This window comes from Vicia villosa, linkage group LG3, assembly GCF_029867415.1.
Source record: "Vicia villosa cultivar HV-30 ecotype Madison, WI linkage group LG3, Vvil1.0, whole genome shotgun sequence".
Taxonomy (NCBI): Eukaryota; Viridiplantae; Streptophyta; class Magnoliopsida; order Fabales; family Fabaceae; genus Vicia; species Vicia villosa.
This window is the reverse complement of record NC_081182.1, coordinates 137,285,582-137,304,770: the sequence shown is the minus strand read 5'-3', so window position 1 is coordinate 137,304,770 and position 19,189 is coordinate 137,285,582. Positions and strand designations below refer to the sequence as shown.

The 19,189-nt window shown below is 39.2% G+C and overlaps 1 non-coding gene across 1 annotated transcript; it reads left to right on the top strand.

The window, feature by feature from the left end:
• The first annotated feature begins 9,645 nt into the window (after positions 1-9,645).
• On the top strand, positions 9,646-9,752 carry LOC131593717 (small nucleolar RNA R71). Its single transcript, XR_009281100.1, has one exon. It is a non-coding gene; the product is annotated as a small nucleolar RNA R71 (small nucleolar RNA).
• The last annotated feature ends 9,437 nt before the right edge of the window (positions 9,753-19,189 follow it).

Genomic DNA, 19,189 nt, shown 5'->3' with positions numbered 1-19,189 from the left:
CACTAAACAACTCCCAGTATGCATACCATCCGAATCATGCCATTATAGCTCGACCTATTTGACTTGTCATCATGTTTCACCCTTTTCATTCGCGCGCAATCACATTAAGCCCATTATCCTGACACGCACATAGCAGAGTAGTCGGTTAGTGACTATGATCCTTCTCATGGAGTTCTGGCACAATATGTGGTATACTCCTTAGCATTCACTTGTAGATTGTGGGGAATCGGACAATAGTCCTTCCTACCAAGTTCATTACCAGATGACTTCTGAACCAATCGACAGTGAGTTTTTAAATTCTTTGTATATGAGATTTGCGACCGTTAGGTTAAATGATCTTGTGAGGATCACCTTACTTAGTAGGCACATTTCTTTTTATGGCTGAACACATAATTATTATGAGGATCATACACTTATATTCATCGACTCTCTGCGTAGTTTGTATCTAAGACGGTGCCGACTGCTAGAATAAACTACTAAGGGTTATTTCAAAACTTAAAGTCGATGGTTTTGGTATAGCGGGTATTCAAATCGGTTACGCATACTCGGGGGTTTTAGAGTGTTGCGACAATAAGGATATTGACTAATTCAGTTTCGGTGCGTTGAGTGATTGAGTAGCTTTGTATTTCTCGAACGTGTGGGGTTTGCGTTTATCGTTTAGGAGCATAATTTTTTGTTATGGCTCAAGAAAATGGAAGAAATTGAAATAACTACGGAATTATACATATAAGACTTAAATTCCATAAATATTCTTTATTGAATTAGAAAAACATTACAAGGAAGGGAAATAACTGAAGGGAAAAATAAAACTAAAGGAAATATAAATAATACGACTCCCCCAGACTTAGATGATGCAATGTCCTCAGTGCATAAGAACTACTCCTCATTGTTGCGGTTTCGAGAACTGCTCGCGCCTCTTGTACGAACACGGCGACGTCTATCAGGAGAGTCATTAACACGAATGTCAAGATCATGCAAATATGTGGCAATTTCAGCGTATTGACTTTCGTTCCTAATAGCATAGTCACGGTGCTCCTGTTGCATCTCTCGGATGAGCCTAATTGTTTCAGTTTGGTTTGTCTGCATAGCTTGAACGAGTTGATCTTGGCGTTGAATAGCAGCATACATGGCTTCAAGAGTGATAGGCGGAGGGTTGTTTGGAGGAGGTTGGTTGACATCAGCTTGCCCTTGGTTGAGTTCTTCTTCATTTGCATCCATAGGTTCATTTGGATGTTCTTGTTGGTCATCTTGAGGGTTGTCTTCAATAAGCCTCCAACGTTGAACATAACGGATGTTGATTCTCTCAGGACATGGAAGGATGACATAAGGAATAGGAACTTTGTTGACGACCAAAGTGTATCGGCCATCATGGCGGGGGGAAACCAAGTGGGAATCGCGGCAGTAGGTGAGATCGAGTGACTGAGCGGGCTTCATGAGATGAGAGAGTGATAGGAGCTCGTCACCAAGACCTAAAGCACAGGCCAAGGTAGTAATAATGCCTCCAAGCAAGAATGGATTTGTAGCGGGGGCGTTAACTAAACCTTGGATGTGTTGGAACATAAACGGTGCGGCATTGAAACGGATATTGTTGAGCGCACAGTAAAGGAAAAATAATTCATTTTGGTTTACCTTGTGGTTGTTGGATCTCGCAAAAATAATATGCCCCAAGACACGTTGAAAATAACGTATAGCGGGGTTTTGAATGTGAGAAGCATGAAGAGCTCTCCAACCGGTAGGATTTTCTCCAGTGAGATGGAACCAAAATTCAAAAGCGAGATCCTCCCAGGATCGACCATTGAGTTCTTGAAAGATTGAGCGGTGAGCAATTGGAGCATGATTAAAATGCAAATATGAAGCTACGACATCTTGATCTAGAGCATATTCACGGTTGAACATCCGGAATTGGATGCTACCGGTTAAGAATGGTTGATTAGAGGGAGTGTCGTAGTTGAAGGAACTCAAAAATTCTAAGACGAGCGGCTCATAAGTAGGTACGGGTTCGGTACAAAGATGGTGGAGGCTAGATTTAGTGAGCAAACGGGTTACACCATCAATGAGACCCAAAGTTTCTAGACACTCGGTGTTCACAAATTTTGTGGGAACAACCGAACGTTCGTAGAAAGCAACATATTTTGTTCGTTGAGCATCATATCGGAAGATAATGTTTGAAAGGTCGGGAGGTGGTCGCTCGGGACGCTCACTACGGATTAATGAACGTGGAGGCATGGTGAGTATGGAAATGAAAAATAAAAATGTAGTGTAGAAGAGTAGAGAATGGTATGATAGTTGTGAGGAAGAAGAGTGGTGGTGGTGTGGTTTTATAGTGAGGTTTGAAAATGGGGTGGTTAATGGAGAATTAAAATGGATTAATGGTGGTGTTTGAAGTTTGAATAGAATAGAAAAATGGGAAATGAATGGAGTTTAAGAGGTGAATGATGGAGGATGAATGAGGTTAATGGAGTTTAAATGGAATAAATAGGGGAAGAATGAGGAGAATGAATTTTGAAATTCAAATTCAAAATTCAAGAGGGAGAGAAGAATGGTCTGCGTGGTCAAATGCAGACTGCTGGCCTTGGGAGACGCGCGTCTCAGGCAGTCAGTCTGCTGGGGGACAGGGCATGGAGACGTGCGTCTCCTGTCCTTGCATGCTGAGGTCTGGTCCCACAGAGGTGGAGACGTGCGTCTCCTAGCTTAGGGAGGTGATCTCCACGAATGCAGTTGTCAAGACAAATTCTGACAGATAGCAATAAGTATGGGATACTAGTTCAGAACAGTGTCATTTTTTTCATACTTTAAACAGCAAAAAATAGACTGAGTGAGAGATATGCATTCATGAATATATAGCAATCAGACAGCAGAATATTATAACACAGCAGCAGAATATTATAACACAGCAGCAGTAGTGAATAAAATATTGCATTTAAAATTAAACCAGTACTGAGTGTTAACAGAAGCAGAAAGCAAAAGTGCAGAAAAATGTAAATCTAAACTAGGAATAGAAATTACTAAAACTAGAAATAAAAATCTAATAATCTAAACGGTCACATCTAGCCACGTCTATTGTTGTTCTGATTAGACTGAATGTGTTTGAAAACTTCGTCGAACTGAGCATTTACGGCGTCGATAAAATCGAAGAAATGCATTTGCAAAGTGTGTAGCTCGTTGCGCACATGTTGTATATCTTGTTGTAGCGCAGTGATGGCTTGCTCGTGCGTATTCAGATTAGGCATTCTTTGATTCACCGATGCAGTAGATGTAGCGGGTTGTTGTTGCTCGACCTCGACATCAGTCATATCAACAGTGTGATCTTCAACGGAATCTTCAGAACGAGTTTGAGGGGTAAACTCAGATACAGGTTCATCAATAGGAAGAGGTTCATAATCAGGAATGGGTTCATCAACAGGAAGAGGTTCATAATAACCAGGAGGTGTTTCAGGTTCAGATTCAGATGCAGGCATTTCCTCATCAAAATGTTCATAAGCTTGAGGGGTTTCAGGTGTTGGCTCTCTCTCAGGAATCTGACCATAGTAAAGCCAGTTGGTAGGATTATGCACACTTGTCCTAGGATTCAGTAAGGTGAACTGATACCAAACTTTGTTATCAATGAGCAATTCAAAACGATCAGGTCCAAGATTACCGATGATACCTCGATTAAAGCAGAAATTGATGTCCATAGAGGTATGGGTACCAAAAGGTGTCAATCTAAGCAAAGGCACTCTCATTCCTATGGCATTAGCGATCATAGTGACAAATCCGCCAATCCTAATGGGTGAAACTTCGTCTTGCGTGATGCGCTCGAAGTTTGTTAGCATGAATGCGATGGCATTGACCGGGCGATTCTGAGATGTACAAAACATGATGAACAACTCTTCTCTAGTAACTTCAGTGACATTATCTGGTTTGCCAAAAATATAGTGAGCAAGGATCTTGTGAAAGTAGCGGAAAGCAGGATTGTGGATGTTCTCAGATTGAAATTCATTCTCTTCAGGGTTGTCGTTTCCAGTGATCTTGCCCCAGTATTTTTCCAACTCCCAGTATGGAAGATTTTCTTCAGCTACTTGGGCGTATGCATCAGGTCCATGAGGTAGTTCTAACATTTCAGCAAAATCTCGGATGCAGAAATTAAACTCCATACCAAAGAGTCTAAAAAGAATAACTCCTTTTTTCAGCCCTTGTCCACAGTTTGGAAGATAGGTCAGGGAGCTCAAGAATTCCAGGGTGAGCTTCCGATAAGTGCTAAACTTGCGGAACAAGTGAGAACCAGTCCAACCGATTTGGTTAAGCAGGTGTAGGATGCTTTCTTCGATACCAAGCTTCACCATAGTTGGTTGGTGAGGATAGCAAGTCAATTCCATGTGTCTTTCAGCCAGCTTGTTAAATCTTGCTTCTTGTCCTCTACCACGGAACACAACTTCCATATTATCAGCTTCTTGCATCGTAGTTAGTAGTTAAATGAAAAACCTAGAAGTTGAAAATATTAAGATTAAGTTAGAACTAGGCTAGTGTTCATTTTTAAAAAATAAAATTAAATAAAACAAGTTATAATAATAATTATAATTATAAAAAAGGAAGTATTTTCTCGAATGAAGAAGGCGGCTATAATTATAATAGTTATTATAAGATGTATGAAAAATAGTAAGAAAATTAAAATCTAGAATAATTAAAAATAGAATAGCTAAATGAAAATTAAAGATTAAAAATTTTAAAAATAAAATAGAATAAATAAAAAGAATAAATAAATGTGGGTTGTCTCCCACCAAGCGCTTTGTTTAATGTCGTAAGCTCGACGATTTTAAAATAGAAAACTATTTTTTCGAAAGAGCGGGCAGTTCGTCAAGTTTAAAAACTTCGATGTTTTCATCGTATTCGAGATGATGGTAATACTTAAGACGTTGCCCATTTACGACAAAAGGTTTGACGGTTTCTCCTTTGATTTCTATCGCTCCACTCGGAAATATGTTAGTTATTTCGAAAGGGCCAGACCATCTAGATCGTAACTTACCAGGAAATAATTTTAGTCTAGAATTAAATAAGAGCACTTTATTGCCTATGCTAAAATTTTTCCTAGATATACGCTTGTCGTGCCATTTTTTCGTTCGCTCTTTATAGATTTTGGCGTTTTCGTAAGCGTCTTGTCTAAGTTCTTCTAATTCATTTATGTCTAGAAGTCGTTTCTCACCAGCGGCAGTGTAGTTTAGGTTTAAGTTCTTAATAGCCCAGTAGGCTTTATGTTCTAACTCTACCGGTAGGTGGCATGATTTTCCATAAACGAGTTTGAATGGGGTAGTTCCTATTGGAGTTTTGAAAGCTGTTCTATAAGCCCATAAAGCTTCATTTAGCTTGGTTGACCAATCTTTCCTAGATATAGCAACAGTTTTCTCCAATATTTGTTTTATTTCGCGGTTAGATACTTCTACTTGACCGCTTGTTTGTGGATGGTATGGTGTGGCTATTCGATGATTTACTCCATATTTTCGAAGGAGTTTCTCAAGTATTCTTGAAATGAAATGGGAACCACCATCGCTAATTACCAATCTTGGCACACCGAACCTAGGAAAGATGACGTTTTTGAAAAGTTTAATAACTACTCGTGTATCGTTTGTAGGAGAAGCAATAGCTTCTATCCATTTTGAAACGTAATCGACGGCTACGAGTATATATTGATTTCCAAACGATGACGGAAACGGTCCCATGAAGTCTATTCCCCAGACGTCAAATATTTCTACTTCAAGAATGCCTTTTTGAGGCATTTCATCGCGTCTTGAAATGTTTCCAGTTCGTTGGCATCTATCACAGCTTAGTACAGCAAAATGGACGTCTTTCCACAGGTTGGGCCAGAAAAGTCCAGATTGAAGGATTTTGGCGCAGGTTCTAGATGTGCTATGGTGTCCTCCACACGGTGCAGAATGACAATGTGTTATTATGCTTCTTATTTCTTCCTCGGGTACACAACGTCTAAAGATTCCATCGGGGCCTCTTTTGAAAAGGAGTGGGTCGTCCCAATAGTAATGTTTAAGGTCATGGAAGAATTTCTTCTTCTGTTGGTAGCTTAGATCAGGAGGAAGCACACCAGCAGCTAGGTAATTTACGAAATCTGCATACCAAGGTGCGTCAGATCGGGCTAAAGCTATTTCAGCTAATTTCTCGGTTTCAGAGTTTGGACGGTATGGTTCGAATTCATTTGCTTCTAATTGGGCGATGAGTCTTTCATAAGGGAAATCATCGTCAATTGGTACTTGTTCTGGTTTCAGATTTTCCAATCGAGAGAGGTGATCTGCTACGACATTTTCAGTGCCTTTCTTATCTTTAATTTCCAGGTCGAATTCTTGTAGTAACAAGATCCATCTCAAAAGTCTTGGTTTAGCGTCCTTTTTGGTTAGGAGGTACCTAATGGCGGCGTGGTCAGTGTATATGATTATTTTGGCTCCTACCAGGTAAGAACGAAATTTGTCTAATGCGAATACGACGGCTAATAATTCTTTTTCTGTCGTGGCATAATTCATTTGAGCTTCGTCTAGGGTTCTACTCGCATAATATATGACATGTAGTTTCTTATCCTTTCTTTGTCCTAGAACGGCTCCTACAGCATAATCACTTGCGTTACACATTATTTCGAAAGGCTCATTCCAGTCGGGAGGTTGCATAATTGGCGCAGAGATCAATGCTTGTTTAAGCGTTTGAAATGCTTCAGTGCATTTATCGGTGAAAATAAATTCGGCGTCTTTCATGAGTAGTTCAGTTAAGGGTTTGGTTATTTTAGAGAAATCCTTAATGAAGCGTCGGTAAAAACCAGCATGTCCCAGAAAACTTCTTATTTCTCTAACGGTTTTGGGAGGTTGAAGGTTTTCGATAATTTCGATTTTTGCTTTTTCAACTTCGATTCCTCTATCGGATACGATGTGTCCAAGTACAATTCCTTGTCGAACCATGAAATGGCATTTTTCCCAATTAAGGACTAGGTTTACGCTTACGCATCGTCTAAGCACCATTTCAAGGTTTTCTAAACATGTTTCAAAACTTCCTCCACAGACAGAGAAGTCGTCCATAAAGACCTCCATTATTCCATCTAGTAAGTCGGCAAATATTGCCATCATGCATCTTTGGAAGGTCGCGGGTGCATTGCAGAGTCCAAAAGGCATTCGTCTATAAGCGAATGTACCATAAGGACAGGTGAATGTGGTCTTCTCTTGGTCGTCAGGGTGGATAGGAATTTGGAAAAATCCGGAGTATCCATCCAGATAACAAAAATGTGAGTGTTTAGCTAAGCGTTCGAGCATTTGATCTATGAAAGGTAAAGGGAAATGGTCTTTTCGGGTAGCTTTATTTAGCTTCCTATAGTCAATGCACATCCTCCATCCAGTTTGGGTACGTTGTGCTACAGATTCTCCTTTTGCGTTAGTGATTACAGTGACTCCTCCTTTCTTTGGTACGACGTGAACAGGGCTAACCCATTTACTATCGGATATAGGATATATTATTCCAACTTCTAGCAGTTTTTGGATTTCCTTTTTAACCACATCGCTCATAATAGGATTTATCCGCCTTTGATGTTCCCTAGAGGTTTTACTATCGTCTTCGAGCATAATGCGGTGCATACACAGAGAAGGGCTTATACCTTTCAGATCTGATATGTTGTATCCTAAAGCGGTAGGGTATTTTCTTAGGACATTAAGTAATTTTTCAGTCTCGGTTCGTCCTAAGTTGGCGTTCACTATAACTGGTCGGTTTAGTTCTTCGTCTAGAAATTCGTATCTAAGATCGGTAGGAAGTGTCTTCAGCTCTATAGCAGGTTTCTTAGGTCCAGGTATAGGATCAGGGGTTAAAGCTAAGCATTCACTCAGGTGGTTATCTTGATATTCCTCACGCCAGTTGTCATCTTCAAAAATTGGCGGCATAGGAATTCTTAGGATTTCGGTTTCCTTATTTGGTTCGGATTTTATTTCCTTCACACACTCGTCGATTATGTCAGCGGAACAGCATGTGTCAATTATAGAAGGTGCTTTTAGGAATTGGGAAAGGATAAATTCTATTTTCTCTTCTCCTACTTCGAAAGTAAGCTTTCCTCGCTTTACATCTATAATTGCACCAGCGGTCGCTAAAAATGGTCTTCCTAAAATGATCGGGATGTTAGAATCTTCTTGGATATCCATAATGATGAAGTCAGTTGGGATGTAGAATTGACCTACACGAACAGGGATATTCTCTAACATTCCTACAGGATATTTAACTGAACGGTCTGCTAGTTGAAGAGACATTCTTGTTGCTTTAAGCTCACCTAGATTGAGTTTCTTACAGGTTGAAAGAGGCATCAAACTAACACTAGCTCCTAAATCGCACAAGGCTTTCTCTATGATGGTTTTTCCAATTACGCAGGGTATAGAGAAACTACCAGGGTCTTTCAGTTTTGGAGGCATGTTGTTTTGGATGATAGCGCTACATTCAGCGGTAAGCGTTATAGTTTCGTTATCCTCGAGTTTCTTTTTGTTTGATAAGATTTCTTTTAAGAACTTAGCGTACGAAGGCATCTCAGTTATGGCTTCTGTGAATGGTATGGTTATGTTTAATTGCTTCAGAAGTTCTACAAATCTTTTAAATTGCGCTTCGGTTTTTGATTTGGCTAATCTTTGAGGGTAAGGAATTGGTGGCTTATAAGGTGGTGGTGGAACATAAGGTTTCTCTTTTTCGGGTTCCACTTCGTTATTGTTCTCATCAGTCTTAGCAGTTTGTTCGTCGGTTGTTTTCTTTTGGGTTTCCTTTGGCTCTTGTTGTGACATGGGTACGTTTTGGGTTCTAGGATCTATGGGTCCATCGTAATTAGTTCCACTTCGTAGTGTTATCGCGTTCGCATGTCCTTTAGGATTAGGTTGTGGTTGAGCAGGAAACGTGCCAGCAGGGGCAGCAGTAGGTGCTTGTTGTTGAGCTACTTGTGAGATTTGAGTTTCTAACATTTTGTTATGCGTAGCTAAAGCATCTACTTTGTTCGATAGTTGTTTTAGTTGCTCGCTATTGTGGATGTTTTGATTCAGGAAGTCTTTATTGGTTTGTTGTTGGGAAGCTATGAAGTTCTCCATCATGATTTCTAGGTTTGACTTCCTAGGGGTGTTTTGAGCAGCTACAGGCGCTTTTTGGTAGCCAGGTGGTACAGCAGGTGCTTGTCCAGGCGCGTACAACGCATTGTTGTTCTTATAAGAAAAGTTCGGGTGGTTTTTCCATCCAGGGTTGTACGTGTTAGAATAAGGGTTTCCTTGAGCGTAATTTACTTGATCAGATGGGACTCCAGTCAAGAGTTGGCATTCAGCAACTACATGCCCAGTCAATCCACAAATCTCGCAGTTAGGTGCTACAGCGGCAGCGGTGGCTGAAGGAGTGATGGTCAAATTCTCGATCTTTTGAGTTAAAGCGTCTACTTTAGCGTTAACGCGGTCTATACCACTAATTTCGTACATTCCTCCTTTGGTTTGGGCTTTCTCTAGAGCGGCGCGTTCTCCTCCCCATTGGTAATGGTTTTGTGCCATGTTCTCTATGAGTTTGTATGCTTCATCATGGGGTTTGTGCATTAATGCTCCGCCAGCAGCGGCATCTATAGTCATTTTAGTGTTATATAAGAGACCACCATAAAAGGTATGGATGATCAGCCATGGTTCGAGTCCATGATGAGGGCATATTCTAAGCATGTCCTTGTAACGTTCCCAAGCTTCGAAGAGCGATTCGTTATCTTTCTGGGTAAATCCGTTGATTTGACCTCTAAGCATAGCAGTTTTGCTAGGCGGAAAGTATCTTGCTAAGAATACTCTCTTCAATTCGTCCCACGTAGTTATGGAATTGGAAGGCAGGGATTGAAGCCACGCTCTCGCTCTATCTCTCAAGGAGAAAGGGAAAAGGCGTAATCGAATAGCTTCGGAACTAACGTTGTTGGCTTTGATAGTGTCGGCGTATTGCACGAACACGGATAAATGGAGATTAGGGTCGTCTACAGGGCTTCCAGAGAATTGATTCTGTTGAATAGCTTGGACCAGTGAAGGTTTCAGTTCGAAATTGTTCGCTTCAATCGCAGGTGGTGCGATACTTGAATGCGGTTCAGCGCGTGAAGGAGCGGCATAGTCTCTAAGAGGACGAATAGCAGCCATCTCTAACTTCGGAGTGATTTGATTGATTTGATCAGTAAAAATCAATTCCTGATTAATCGGAATTTCTGCTACTTCGGGAAGGTTGCGAGCTCGACGTTTAACGTTAATGAAACGTTCGATCTCGTTAATTCGTTGTATTAAGTCTCCTCCTTGTGAACGATTATTTGGCATACAATCGTTCAAAGAGAAAGGGAAGAATTATCCTAGTCTCTACGGTGTAACAGTGAGTTACGATATCGACTTAAATAGTCCCCGGCAACGGCGCCAAAAACTTGATCGCGACTTTACGTGTCTATAAATCTGATAACTGCAAGTGCACAGTCGTGTCGTGTAGTTTTAAAAGATATCGAATCCACAGGGACTATGAATCGATCTACCGTTATCTAAGGTTACTATGTAAAGCTAGGAGTACTAAAATTTCGATTGTTCCTAAGGGAAAGTGATTGTGAGAAAATAAAGAATAATAATAAGAGACAGGTATCAGTATGTATTTCGTTTAACTACAGGAAATCCGAAGGTCCATTGGCTTTTGCATAATTAAATTAAAAATCTTTACTAATTCCAATTGATTAAAAATCCTCGTCTCAAACTTTCGCTCTGTTGATTCAGACTACTATCCTAATCCTAATGTACGCTTTCGCCATCCCATTAGATTTTAGAAGAGCTTTTTGGAAATAATGTAATTAATAAAATGCCTATTTTACGAGGTTGTTATCTATTTAAATCTCCTAATCTCAAACTTTCGCTCTGTTGACTCGGAGCAAGCTAATATCCCTAACGTACGCTTTCGCCATCCCGCTCGAGTGTAAAAACAATTTTTGAAAATAAATAAGTCCCAATTAGTTTTAATACGCTTTCGCCATCCTTAAAACTAATGTCCTATGTCTACTATCCAGTTAAAGATCTCAAACTTTCGCTCTATTGATTTTAACCTTTGACCGTCCTAATTCCTCAAACTTTCGCTCTATTGGTTTTAAGACTTACTAATTAAACTAGACATATAGACCAAAGATAAGTGATAATTAATAAAACATAATTTAAGCCAATTTATTTCGGATCCCTACGGTTAACTTACTTTACATACCGACACCTTTAGTATTTTAGCCAGACATATTAATACGATTAAACAGACATATATCGGTTCGGTTCATAATAATAAGCATATTAAATGGCATATAATATATCATGCAAATAAATAATATAAATAAGGCGGTAAATAATAAACCTGAATTAAAATAAATCTGAATTGAATTGAATCTTGAAGTACTCGAACTTCCACCACAGGTTGGCTGGATCGTTCTTCGGAATTTAAATGGCAGAAAATAAAAACAAGGAAATAAAGCGATAAATCTAACGTAAGGCTAGATCTATGAAAAGTTCACAACAATTTCCAGTGTAGAAATCGTTGTGAGAAAATAGACGGTAAAATGAAAACAGAACAAGGAAAAACAGTTCGCGGTACAATTTCGGCAGCACTTCGTTGGCAGGAAATCGGACCCATTGAAGTGAAGTGACTGGTCCTATTTATAGGAGGGGATTTGTAGTTGGAATCCGTGAATTGAGGAACTTTCTGCAGACTGGGCGTGGAGACGTGGGTCTCCGTTTCTTCAGGAAGACTTGAGACGTGCGTCTCAAGTGGAGAAAATCTAGGGCAGTTGGAGACGGGCGTCTCCTCTTGGTGACGTGGCTGAAGAGAACGTGGAGACGTGCGTCTCCACTTGCTTGCAGGTCTGAGCCACGCGCCTTTTGAATCATGGTGGGCTGAATATCTCTTTTGGGCCTTTTGGGTCCTAATTGCACCCTTCTTTCACTTCAGCACTCCCTTTTCATCTTCTAGGCATAAATATTGGTCATTTAAGCTCAATTTTCTTTCCTTTTCGCAAATAGTCGTAATTGAAGTGTAAAACCTGAAACAAAGCAAATACACGCGTAATATCATAATAAATTAACATAATGAATGGAAAATGCTATAAATATCTATGGATTTTAGGCTAAATATACGATATAAAATCGTGTTATCATCAAAATACTCTAGAAAGTCTTAGAGGGTATCTAAGCAGTTTGTTCCTAGAGTGATCAGGTTGTGATCAATATACTCTAGAAGACTTAGAAGTTGTCTAAGTGGAAAAACATTGTAATCTTGTGTGATTAGTGGATTAAATCCTCAGGTGAGGTAAATCACTCCAAGGGGATGGACTGGAGTAGTTTAGTTAACAACGAACTAGGATAAAAATCATTGTGCAAATAGTTTTTATCTTACAAGTTTTAAAGATACACTTATTCAACCCCCCCTTTTTTAAGTGTTTTTCTATCCTTCAATTGGTATCAGAGCGCCTGGTTCTATCCAACTCATACATCTACATCTGGCTCTACTGAGCAACATAATGGAAATGGTAACAATGGTTATACTAGACCACCAGTATTTGATGGTGAAAACTTTGAATACTGGAAAGATAAACTTGAAAGTTACTTCCTTGGTCTAGATGGTGACTTATGGGATCTTCTAATGGATGGTTACAAACATCCGGTGAAAGCTGGTGGTGTAAATCTCTCCAGACAAGAGATGAATGATGATCAAAAGAAGCTATTCAAAAATCATCATAAATGTAGGACTGTTTTACTGAATGTTATCTCTCATGCTGAGTATGAGAAGATATCCAACAGGGAAACTGCCTATGATATATGAGTCATTGAAGATGACCCATGAAGGGAAAGATCTTGCCCTAATCCAGAAATATGAAGCCTTCAAGATGGAGGATGATGAAAATATTGAGAAGATGTTCTCAAGATTTCAAACTCTAACTGCTGGATTAAGAGTTCTGGACAAAGGCTACACCAAGGCTGATCATGTAAAGAAGATCATCAGAAGCTTGCCCAGAAGATGGGGTCCAATGGTGACTGCATTCAAGATAGCAAAGAATCTTAATGAAGTCTCTTTGGAAGAGCTAATCAGTGCCTTAAGAAGCCATGAGATAGAGCTGGATGCAAATGAACCTCAGAAGAAAGGTAAGTCTATTGCATTAAAATCTAGTTATAAAAAATGCACTAACGCTTTTCAGGCTGAAGAAGAAGATTCTGAAGAATCAGAATCAGAAGAAGAAGATGAACTGTCCATGATCTCCAGAAGGGTAAACCAACTCTGGAAGAGCAAGCAAAGGAAGTTCAAGAACTTCAGAAGTTCAAAGAAGCCTGAAAGAGGAGAATCCTCTGGTGGTAGAAGATCTGACAAGAAGAAGGTCATCTGCTATGAGTGCAATGAGCCTGGACACTTCAAGAATGAATGTCCAAAACTTCAGAAGGAAAATCCCAAGAAGAAGTTTCATAAGAAGAAAGGTCTTATGGCAACATGGGATGATTCTTAATCAGAATCAGAATCAGACTCTGAAGGCGAGCAGGCAAACCTTGCACTGATGGCCACAGTGGATGATGGATCAGAATCTACATCAGAATCAGATTCTGAAGAGGTATTTTCTGAACTATCTAGAGAAGAGTTAGTTTCCAGTTTAACTGAACTTCTGGAACTCAAGGCTCATCTTAGTATCAAATACAAAAAGCTGAAAAAGCTATTTGAATATGAAACTATGAAGCTGGAAGTGGAAAACTCTGAACTGAAGGAAAAAGTCTTAAAATTATCCAAAGACATTGGATCTCCTTCTAAATCAGAAAAATCCATTCCTAGCCTCAATCATATTCTGAAAGAATATGACTCGAGCTTCAGAAGGTTTATATCTAGAAGTATTGGCAGAAGTCACCTTGCTTCTATGATATATGGAGTTTCTGGAAACAAAAGGATTAGCGTTGGCTATGAGGGCGATACCCCACATAAATTTGAACCGGTTGATGATATGAAAATCACATACAAGCCATTGTATGAGCAGTTCAAATATGGCTACTCACATGATATTAGGCTCACTTCACATGCACAGAGCTTTCACACTACACACACCAAAAAGCATGTGACACAACCTAAAAGATATCATGCTGCCAAACCTAAAGAATATCATGTTGTCCCTCCTGTTAACTATTATGCTAAACCCAAGTTCAATCAGAACTTGAGAAAAACTAACAAGAAAGGACCCAAGAAATTGTGGGTACCTAAGGAGAAGATAATTTCTGTTGCAGATATCCTTGGCAGCAAAGAAGACAAAGCACAAAATGTCATGGTACCTAGACTCTGGGTGCTCGCGACACATAACGGGAAGAAGGTCTATGTTCCAAGACCTGGTGCTTAAGTCCGGTGGAGAAGTCAAGTTTGGAGGAGATCAGAAGGGCAAGATTATTGGCTCTGGAACCATAAGTATTGGTAACTCTCCTTCCATAACTAATGTACTTCTTGTAGAAGGATTAACGCATAACTTATTGTCCATAAGTCAATTAAGTGACAATGGTTATGATATAATCTTCAATCAAAAGTCTTGCAAGGCTGTAAGTCAGAAGGATGGCTCAATCCTATTTACAGGCAAGAGAAAGAACAGCATTTATAAGATTGATCTTTCTGATCTTGAGAAGTAGAAGGTGACTTGCCTTATGTCTGTTTCTGAAGAGCAATGGATCTGGCACAGAAGATTAGGACATGCTAGTTTGAGAAAGATTTCTCAGATTAACAAACTAAATCTGGTCAGAGGAATCCCAAATCTGAAATACAAATCAGATGCTCTTTGTGAAGCATGTCAGAAGGGCAAGTTCTCCAAACCTGCATTCAAGTCTAAGAGTGTTGTCTCTTCCTCTAGGCCGTTAGAACTTATGCACATTGATCTGTTTGGCCCAGTCAAAACAACATCTGTCAGAGGGAAGAAATATGGATTAGTCATCGTAGATGATTATAGCCGATGGACATGGGTAAAGTTCTTAAAACACAAGGATGAGTCTCATTCAGTGTTCTTTGAATTCTGCACTCAGAGTCAATCTAAGAAGGAGTGCAAAATCATAAAGGTCAGAAGTGATCATGGTGGTGAATTTGAGAACAGATTCTTTGAGGAGTTCTTCAAAGAAAATGGTATTGCCCATGATTTCTCTTGTCCTAGAACTCCACAGCAAAATGGAGTTGTAAAGCGAAAGAATAGGACTCTACAAGAAATGGCCAGAACCATGATCAATGAAACCAATATGGCTAAGCACTTCTGGGCATAAGCAATAAACACTGCATGTTATATTCAGAATAGAATCTTTATAAGACCTATTCTAAATAAGACTCCTTATGAGTTATGGAAGAACAGAAAGCCCAACATTTCATATTTTCATCCTTTTGGATGTGTTTGTTTTATTCTGAATACTAAAGATCATCTTGGTAAGTTTGATTCAAAAGCACAAAAATGTTTCCTTCTGGGATATTTTGAACGCTCTAAAGGCTACAGAGTATACAATACTGAAACATTGGTTGTAGAAGAATCAATCAATATCAGATTTGATGATAAGCTTAGTCTTGAAAAGTCAAAGCAGTTTGAGAATTTTGCAGATATAGATATTGATATATCAGAAGCTGAAGAACCAAGAAGAAAAGTTTTAGAAGCTGAAAGTCTCAGAAGCAAAGGATCAGAAGATCAAGTTGCTGCATCTTTAGAGAATCTCAGAATTTCTGAAGAGCCAACAGTCAGAAGATCTTCTAGACTCACCTCAGCTCACTCAGAAGATGTGATCCTTGGAAAGAAAGATGATGCTATCAGAACAAGAGCATTCCTTAAGAACAATGGAGAATGTCAATTAGGTCTTGTCTCTTTGATCGAGCCAGCGTCTGTTGATCAAGCTCTAGAAGATCCAGACTCGATAATTGCCATGCAAGAAGAACTAAATCAGTTTACAAGGAATGATGTATGGGATCTGGTTCCTAGACCAGAAGGATTTAACATCATTGGTACAAAGTGGGTTTTCAGAAAGCTAAGTGAGAAGGGAGAAGTGGTAAGAAACAAAGCCAGACTGGTGGCTCAGGGTTATAGTCAGCAAGAAGGTATTGACTATACAAAAACCTTTGCACCAGTGGCCAGGTTAGAATCTATTCGCTTATTAATTTCTTTTGCCACTCAACATAACATCACTCTGTATCAGATGGATGTTAAGAGTGTCTTCTTAAATGGCTATATAGACGAGGAAGTCTATGTCCACCAACCTCCTGGTTTTGAAGACTCTAAGTCTCCAGCACATGTTTTCAAACTTAAGAAACCATTGTACGGATTGAATCAAGCTCCTAGAGCTTGGTATGAGAGATTAAGTTCTTTCCTTCTGAACAATGGTTTCACTAGAGGACAAGTGGATACGACGCTCTTCTATAAAACGTCTAAGAAGGACATTTTAATTTGTCAAATATATGTTGATGATATTATTTTTGGAACATCTAATGCTTCACTTGGAAAGGAGTTTGCTAAGTCTATGCAGGCTGAATTTGAAATGAGTATGATGGGAGAACTCAAGTATTTTCTTGGAATTCAAATCAATCAAACTTCTGATGGAAATTATGTTCATCAAACGAAGTATGTGAAAGAACTTCTGAAGAAGTTTAATCTTTCTGAAAGCAAAGAAGTCAAAAATCCTATGCATCCAACGTGTGTTCTAGGTAAGGATGAGGTAAGTAAGAAGGTAGATCAGAAGTTGTACAGAGGTATGATTGGATCTCTTCTATATTTAACTGCTTCTAGACCTGACATTTTATTCAGTGTTTGTTTGTGCGCTAGATTCCAATCAGATCCTAGATAATCTCACTTAACTGCTGTTAAGAGAATTCGGAGGTATCTGAAAGGTACTACTAATGTTGGTTTAGTCTACAGAAGATCTAAAGAATACAACTTAGTAGGATTTTGTGATGCTGACTATGCTGGAGATAGAATTGAAAGGAAGAGTACTTCTGGAAGTTGTCAATTTTTTGGAATTCACCTGATCTCCTGGTACAGCAAGAAGCAAGCTACCATTGCCCTCTCAACAACAGAAGCAGAATATGTTGCTGCTGCTGGTTGTAGCACACAAATGCTCTGGATGAAGAGTCAGCTAGAAGATTATCAAATATATGAGAGTAACATTCCTATTTTCTGTGATAATACTTCTGCCATATGTTTATCTAAGAATCCTATCTTACATTCCAAAGCTAAACATATTGAGATTAAACATCATTTCATTAGGGACTATGTTCAGAAGGGTGTTCTTTCTTTAAACTTTTTGGATACAGACCATCAATGGGCTGATATCTTTACAAAACCCCTTGCTGAAGATAGATTTAAGTTCATTCTGAAGAATATCAGTATGGATTTATGCCCAGAATGAGAAGATGAGAAGGTCTTACGTATGGCTAAGCTCTGAAATATGCTGGGATTATATTTCTATAAAAAGTTATGATAGTGATCAATTAGAAGTTCTGATTCTGTTATTACTAACGTTTCATTATCTAAGTTGATTCAGAATCTCTTTTAAAGCAAAACAATTTTCACCAATTTTCTAGAAAATGAACACGTGTTCACTATTTTTGGACAAGCATGCGTGAAGTTGAGGAGACGCCGCCCTAGGTAACTGTGCAAATCATGTCATTTTGTCACTTTATCTCTCCTAACTTCATATCTCATTAAATGCAAATTGATGTCATGTTTTTCTGTAATCATTTCACTTAAAACATATTGCATTTATTTTTTTAACCTTTTATATACCCCTCTTCATTTTCATTTCATCTTTTTACTCTCTCTCTCTCTCTTCATTCATCCCGCTCTTTCTTTTCTCATCCATCGCATAAACCCTAGTTTGTGTCTGCAACTTAACATTTCACCATGAACCCTTCATCAAGTTCATCAAGCCAAGCAGAAATATCTTCTACTCATCTGGTTTTCAGTAAGCGAGGTTATGCTTCGTTGAAGACCTGTTCCATTCCTACTTCAGAAATGGAAGTTCTTTGTGAATCCTCAGTGGATTTTGAAAATCTGAAAGTACATGGTTTCAAACCTGATGCAAAGACAATGGCTCAAGGCTGGTCAGACTACCTTGATAGATTGGTTGGACCAATTTATCTTGCTCTTGTGAAAGATTTCTGGGCTCATGCAACGGTTACCCCAACTCCAATCATCTCCTTCGTGTTAGGGCATGAAGTTGTGATAACTGAAAAGTTGATAAGGAAGTTATACAATCTGGATGATGAAGAAGGAAGTACTGGTCCTCTTCCTGGCAGAGTTTGTTGGACAACAGTTGAGAGATAAATATCTCATGCTATTGGTCTTGAATCTCATCAAAATGGTGTGTTGAAGGCGTTCTACCAAGTTTGGGATGAGATCATTCTAGGATCTCTTCATCATAGAAGAAGATCGTTCTCCTCAGTATACATTAATCCTGATCAGAAGTTTGCTCTCTTCTGCATTGGAAGAAGACTTGAACTCAACATCTCCAATATTCTTTTTCAGAATCTGAAGATGTCTATTGAAGAGTCAAGAGATGAAGAACGTGAGAAGTATCCTCACCTTCCAAGAATTGCTATTCCTTTCGCCAGAATGATTTCAGACATTCTGATAGAAAGTGATTTGATGGATTCCCTAAAGACTATTGGAACGTCCAAGTTCTTTGGAGTCATTCAAGGGCACTTTATTAATGGATTTGATCTGCAAAGGTTGGAACTTATCAGGGAGGTAACTTATGTTCCTGTAATCTTCCCAGATATTCTGACCAAAAGAATTCCGGTTGAAGGCTTTGCTTCTTTGTTTAAAGAAGAACTTAAAAAGGCTGTTAAGCACTATCTGGAAGCTTCTGTTAGAGCTCAATCTTATGTTGATCCTGCATGGATTCGTGGAAGAGTTCTTCCTTCTCTGGCTGACCTTCAGAAGAAGGATAAGAAGAAGCAAGAAGCAAGGCTAAAGAGAAATGCTCAAGAAGAAGAAGTCAAGCAAGCCAAGAAGCAAAGGATCACCTATGATCCTGACAAGTTCAATACCCCTGAATATCAACAGCAGCGCCTTAGAGAGTCTTTCCGTTCTAAAAGAACTGGCAACTCCTCCAGGCATGTTTACACTCCTCCTTCTGAACCTCAAACTTCTCTTCCCATCCCAAACAGTACCCAACCTCCTCTTTCTGCACCTCACAACTCATTCACCATACCAAATCCT